Here is a 7,353-nt window from a genome sequence, read left to right on the forward strand (position 1 = left end):
CCTTGTAAATTGATTCTTTCTACATAATCTCGACAAAAGAATCGTTCAGATAATTTATGGAACGTGTAAGTAACTGACTACTAGTAACTGTCCATTAGTGATCGGCTACTGAGCAGGCGACAAGGTGGCAGCTGAAACCAAGTTTTAGTAACTACAATTTGATAGTATTGACAAAACCACTATAAGCTGTGACATCTACCAGCGCTCTGGCGAAGTGCAAGTAGACCTATAATCTTATCAACTTTTCCGTTGCAGACTTTTGCACTGAGGTTTCACATTATAATGTTGATACCATGATCTTTTTGTGTCCTCTTTAGCCCTGTAATTTCATCTTACTGCGGTTAATCGGGGGAGGATACATAGAAGCGTATTAGATTTATATTATTCAGGTGTCCATTTAGTTGAAGAAGTATGCTGTAGGGGGACATAGATGACCAACCACTTCGTCACCAGGGTAGCAACGTCGTGTTGGTGGTTGGGAACCTTTTTAGTTACATTCGAGCAGTACGTCGTTGCTTTGTTCTGCACTGCGCTGCCCATTATCTGTCCAGTGGATCTCAGGGTGCCCCCATCCATATTTTCTACCTTTTGGGCCATGTTTCTCAGCTTTTCCGCTCGGAAGATAAGTATGTACCTTCACTCTCTCAGTATTCACTGGTTTGTGCTTATCATTTTTGGTGAGAATAGGTTTCCAAATAAATCCTGATTACTAGTTTCTCGTCGTTGGTGTCACATTTAACACCTTTAAACAGAGAAATTCAGAGGCACTGGCTGTCAACCAGATCGAATGGTTGATTGTTCTCCTTGCTCAGTACTGGTGCTGTTTTCCTTATTGTATACTGATGGTACACTTAGTATGGCGAAAGTTGACTGCTGACTACGGACAGTCGTGTTCCCTGCTTTCTACTGGGAATAACATAAGGCTGCTGGCGGTACCGAAGCTACGTAACTGAAAACAATACTCTTCTACAGATTTGCAAGAACACTGGGACTTTGTCATAGAAACGTTTTCAAAATCGTGTTATGTGGTTGGTTGTGGCAGGCACGAGAAGCAGGAGCGACAAGGCCATTTGAACTGTCGCGGCTCTTCTTTCGCCGTACGGACTTCAGGGGCGTTGGCTTTTTAGTCTTCCTGCCCACTTACGCTCAGTATCCCAAACTTCTTTAGACACTGTTTGTAACCGACCACTGCGGGTACAGATGCTACTGTTGCCTGTCGGTCTGCCGAAGACATTTCATCACGTTCGATACCACGGGAATGACTATGCCCCACAACCGTGATGTAATCCAGGACACAAACAGAGTCATCATCAGTCGTAATGTCATTTGTCTCTCTTATTGAACTGGAGATCTAGATTTAAACTGACAGTGCAGCTCCCCGAACTGCAACCTCAGGACGCACTCCATAGTGGTTATAGCCTCCCTCGAGGGAGTGAAACGATTTACTTGACATTGCAGGGAGAAAGGGGTAATAACGATAATATTATAATACAGTAACAATAATAATAGCAATAGCAATATAAAGAACTCCATACTACGGATACGATAATTAAACTCTATACAGCACTTACAATTATGGGTTGCAGAAAATGGAAAACTGAAACATTACTGGGGCAGTAGTATAATAACCGATAAAAAATTCATTGTAATTAATCAGTCATAACAATGATCAATGAAGCTGAACAAGTCACATTCCTCACAGGCACCGATATCCCCAACATCCATAAATTACAAACCAATGAGAAGAAAGCGAAATACAGGAATGTAGCAGATGAGGTTAAAGACGTGTCAGCCAGAAGTCTGTACACATCGTGACTGCAGCAGTATCCGACAAGGGTATTGCACCAAAACCGACTGCAAAGAGCCTACAAGACTTAGAACAGTATCCTTCGCCCCGTCGACAGTTGTAGAAATTGAACAGAAAATCTGCAGAACAGAAAAGAGAGTTCTTCCAGAAAATAATTAACTTAGTGATAAACTATTGCTGAAGCCATTATCATTACATCAGCACCGTGTCAAAATCACTGAGCCAACAGCAATAATAATAGTAAAAACCTCAAGAACCAAAATATCACAAAGAAAAATTCATCAAATTGTCACAGAAATATGGATTACAGATAAAATCCGACGGGAAGAGAAAAGCGCTTTGATCCACCTCTTTAAGTAAAGGTGACAAGACTGAGTGAACGACTGATGTATCTCATTATTACCGGAGATTTACAAAATTCTCTCCAAGGCATTACTCAACAGACTGGAACCACAAGCTGAAACAAAGATAAATGAATAGCACGTAGGCTTCAGAAGAGGAAAAACATGTGTTGGACAGATTCGCAGCTTATGAGCACTCCTGGCTGTCGGGCAGATTAACCAAACTGTAATCACATTTGTGGGCTTTAAAAAGGTTTAAGACACCACAGACATGTTGACTCTCTTTGAAATGCCAGAATAAGGAATGGAACGAAAAAACTAGGGCAGTGTTACAACAGACACTCAAAGACACCACAACCAAAATAAAATTTCTGAAAAAAGTCTCAGAATCATTCATTCGTGTTAGATGCAGAGGTCAGGATCCTGGAAAAAATTGTCAAACAATGGTAAGAAAAAGTAAAAAGATATTCAGTTAGGAAGAAAACGTGTAAGGAGAACATTAATAAATTGCATGGCATTTACAGATGACTTGGCAATACTCAGCAACAACAGACAAGAAGTACTGGAACACTTACATGAAATCTTTGCCTAAACCAGCCTACAGACATCGTACGAGAAAACGCAGCACACTGAAAAAAGAACAATACACAAGTTACGCACACAAAATAAGAAAAGATCAAATATTAGAAAGATACAAGTACAAATGAGACTATATGCGAATAGAGGGATCAGACAATGCGTCCAACACCGAAAGAACAGAAAAACTTCGGAAAGCGTACAAACTGACGGGGACACACTGCAATAACAGAAACAAATCAAGACAGTCCAAACTCAGGCACTTCAATACGGTTGTACTCCATGCATCACAAATTACCACAATAGGAGCATCAGGTATCACGGAGACAAAAAAAATTAAATTATTAGAATTTTTTTAGAAATAGAGGGAGACGATATATGGATGAAGAGATCAACCAAAGAATCACATGAACACATAGAAGAGAGACTTTCAGAAAACACCGACGAACATTCTATGGTCGCATGCATACGAGTAAAATGGATAACGACAGACTCTGAAAGGGGACATTAGATGAACTATGTAGGTCAATCAGAAGACCAAGTTGGCTTCAAGAAGTAGAAGAAGACTTAAAACTAGCAGAAATCAATAGGTAACTGATAAGTGAAAGAGGCGAATTAACGAACAGAGTTAAAGTAGATGAAAGGAAGAAAACAGGGAAAATGTAGACAGGAGAAAGGAAATAGAAACACAACTAAAGAATGACTAGATTTTGATTCAGCTTCAAACACTGGCTTCTGGGCAAAAATATGTAACAATAATAATGATGATGATAGTAATAATAATAACAGTTATAATAATAGTAATAGCAAAGAGAAAAATAGAAAGACCGTCTGAAGCGAGTGGAAAATAGTAAATAACTCAAATAAATAATGAAACACTATACACTAGGGTAGAGGAATGTAGGAAGGCCATTAGATAGAAAGACCATAGCGTAAAGTCGTGACAGCCACCCACCACATCCCTGAAGGGCGAGATATTGATATCAGGAATAACAAAATTTAAGTGCTGAAAATAATTGTGGTGCTGTTGACTGTATTTCAGAAGAAAGGATTCATCTGTTGAAATGAAAGACAGTCGCTACCTCTCATGCACACAATACAAGCTGCCCCTAAGACAAAATAATAGCGTATTTCCCTTTCAAGCTTGATCCGCAGCCTTTTGGCTATTGATCACCCTTCTTGTGCAGAGAGCGATTAGCATTAGAGACGTTTGAGACTGATCAGTGCACAAATTATAGTTTTTAGTGTAGCAAAGGAGTTGTTGGACGAGCCAAGTTTCCTCGTTTTTTCCGTAGAACTGCAAGTCGTGACTCACTGACCTCGGCGACCTTCGTGACTAGGTTCCTTGTGGGGCGACTCCTGGGTGCTGGCTAGTGTAACGTCATAGAGACGACCCACCACGCCTTTGCCTGGGGCAATGCAGGTAACCTCTCCTGGTGACCACCCCGCGGGTATAAATTCGCAGAGCACTGTTCTGAGGGCATCAGTTGGCGGCGACGACAACAGAAGGCAACAACATGAAGGCTATCGTAAGTATTTCTTAATATGTCTTCTGGGATATATATTTCAATGAAAGTGTTGTAGGATATGTCAAGGTTTTGAATAATAATGTGTTGGTCTCGACCTATGTATCTTTCATAGACAAACTAGCTTTTAAAGTTCTAGCTGGAATAATTGACTGTTGTACCACCAGTAGGCATTAAAAGCATGTACTACAAGTTCGGCCAGTGGACGCTTCAACATATTAATGTCGCCGCCCTAAATAATATCTAAAATGCATGAACATGGATATTCAGAGCGGTCAAGTTGGCCGTACGTGTGAAGTGGTAAAGTCCCAGTTCAGCACAAATTTTCATTGTCATAATTCCCCTACACAGCTGATGGTTGTTCACATTCTCAGCTGCGAATGTTTTTCTTGTGTTTCACAACTGCTGTAGTCGCCGCTTTGCCTGTTCCTTCGGACAAGCAAGCATTTCCGAAAGAACGTTGTATTGTTCTTAACAACACAGGCACTGAAATACAGGAATATCTAAAAGATTTCTCGTTTTATCAAGTGGGCGAGTTACGAATATTCCCATAATTCATAACTGAGGCTTTGCTGCATGCCATTGATACGTGGAACGAATTATAAATTACCAACAATGTATCTCCGTTAGCTCCTTATAGCCCATATCAAACAAACTTTGAAACAATATATTAAATTCCAAATGGCACACTCTGCATCTGAGTGAACAATTCATTCTGAAAGCAGGTCTTAACTTTTTTGTGTAGAAAGTGTAGACCCAAGTCATTTGCGCCTTGTTGGATTTCATTGATGTCAAAAACCAAAATAACAGGCAACGTAATCATTCTCGGAAAAAAAGTATTAAATAAAGTACACGTAGGGCCAGCTGTACTACGAGTGTATACGTGAACAAGATAGCTACCTAAGCTACCGAAATCTGTAGGTCGCCAAATGCTTAGAGGCAATCCAGAAAACTGGATTCGTCACTTTAACCCATTAGCTAGTTCCTGGCCCCCTGTCCATTATCATACAAAAGCTTCTATCTTGTAGATACGCAAGCACCTACCACTTGCCACCCCACTTAGGTGAAGAAGACCACTCCGCATAGAAATCTTTTGCAAAAATCTTGAAACTGTTGTATAAAAATAGAAAGGACATTCACCTAAATATCTAGCCTGCCAACTGTTTGGAGTCCCGAACATGTTTTTGGAAAAGAAAGTTACATTCGTTACTTTACCATAAAATGTGAGTCGAGAGAGTATGTGAGAGGAGACTCATGTCTTAAGTATTTACATGGGGATAAATTATGATACAGTCAAGGAGTAATGGTGCAAGTACGTAGCATAATATCCCTCCACCAGTCAGCGTCCGTACCGTGGCGCATGTTTAGAGCAGACTTTCGCATGTATGACGGCGTGTTCGGCCTCAGGCATCTACCTCATGTAGTAACAAACGTGATTCACTGTTTTAATTTAATATTTAGTCAATTTTTTCTGCTATATTTATCGGCAAAATAAAAAAATAATTCCATACTCTTAGCATGGCCAAAGATAAAGAAGTTATGTTATATGGGGGTCATAAAATAAACTATTGTAATATTGTGCTGAGGTCATAATCCTCTGCTGAGACTCTGTTACTATAATACCCTATGGACAGTTCTCGTCTCTAATCGCAGAAACCCTTTTTGTTCCGGTGGTTTTGTGTGTGTGAGCATGCGTGCTCGTGTGTGTGTGTGTGTGTGTGTGTGTGTGTGTGTGTGTGTGTGTGTGTGTGTGTGTGTGTGTGTGTGTGTGTGTGTGTGCGTATGTGTATGTGTGTGTATGTGTAACTGTGTGTACAGGATGCCGCTGACTTCCCAGCGACATTGTGTTAGCGAGCAGTACTGCTACATACACTCTCTGACCAGAGATATTGTCTCCCTGCAGGTGCTCCTGTTCGTGGTGCTGGCTGTGGTGTGTGCCGCTCTGGCGGTGCCTGGCCCAGTGCCCTTCCCGCGCCCTGGCCCTATTCCAGTGGCTGCTGAGCCCAGAGAGACTCTCCGTGGCAGCGAGCAGTACTACTACTACCCCTATGTCTATGGATAAGTTTGGACTGAATCACCTCGAGCTGTTAATAATGGATTTATCGACTTGGCACTGAAATGAAAGCAAACATCTCCTGGCCATTTTCTCTCTGTCTGTTGTATTCTTAATGTTCTCAGTCACTCAATAAATTTCACTTCTTCTATCACAATGTGTGCTTTTCTTTAAGAGGAATTAACACATCAATTTCCCAATCCAGTTCCTACTCATTCTAATAAATTAAAAGCACGAGTTTGATTTTTTTATACAATATTACTTTTATTGTGTTAACCAGTTTTTGGCTTACAAGGCCATCTTCAGAAATTGTGGTGCTTTTCATTTATTATAATATTGTTCTACCAAGAACCGACGGAAGATTCTGCTGACATCCTACTCATTCAGTTATTTCTAAATGGCTCTGAGCACTATGGGACTTAATATCTGTGGTCATCAGTCCCCTAGAACTTAGAACTACTTAAACCTAACTAACCTAATGACATCACACACATCCATACCCAAGGCAGGAGTCGAACTTGCGACCGTAGTGGTCACGCGGTTCCAGACTGAAGCGCCTAGAACCGCAAGGCCACACCAGCCGGCTCAGTTATTTCTAAAATTAAATTTCCCACTGATAATACAGAGCACACTGAAACAATGATTCTGTATTTAAAATAACTTACCTGTGTAATAATCCTTTGGTTCTATGAGAAAAGAAACTTGTTTCTGCTAGTGTTAAAAATTTTCACTCCAGTATATCTACAGACACAGCAATAAAATTTTTAAATTCCCTTTGTGTGTCCTTCAATTCATTTAGCTTTTTCTAGCAATGTGGTGATCAATCAGATTCTAAGACACATAAATTCTTCACAATAGGATTCCAGATCTGCTTAGTAGAACTAGACTGATTTATCTAAAGTTTTGAGGATTACATCGAACCTAGCGTCGTTCTGGATAAATGGAGATCTTTTTTTATGAACAGACACATTTCAGCAGTTCTGTGAATGAATAATGAAACACCAAAACTAGTCCATCGTTTTGTATGCTTTTTGGAGCTCTCGTAACACA

The 7,353-nt window shown here is 40.3% G+C and overlaps 1 long non-coding RNA gene across 1 annotated transcript; it reads left to right on the forward strand.

The window, feature by feature from the left end:
- The first annotated feature begins 4,214 nt into the window (after window positions 1-4,214).
- LOC126473988 (uncharacterized) lies at window positions 4,215-6,460 on the forward strand. The gene is made up of 2 exons (XR_007586548.1): window positions 4,215-4,253; window positions 6,154-6,460. It is a non-coding gene; the product is annotated as an uncharacterized LOC126473988 (long non-coding RNA).
- Window positions 6,461-7,353: the final 893 nt, after the last annotated feature.

This window comes from Schistocerca serialis, chromosome 4, assembly GCF_023864345.2.
Source record: "Schistocerca serialis cubense isolate TAMUIC-IGC-003099 chromosome 4, iqSchSeri2.2, whole genome shotgun sequence".
Classification (NCBI taxonomy): domain Eukaryota; kingdom Metazoa; phylum Arthropoda; class Insecta; order Orthoptera; family Acrididae; genus Schistocerca; species Schistocerca serialis.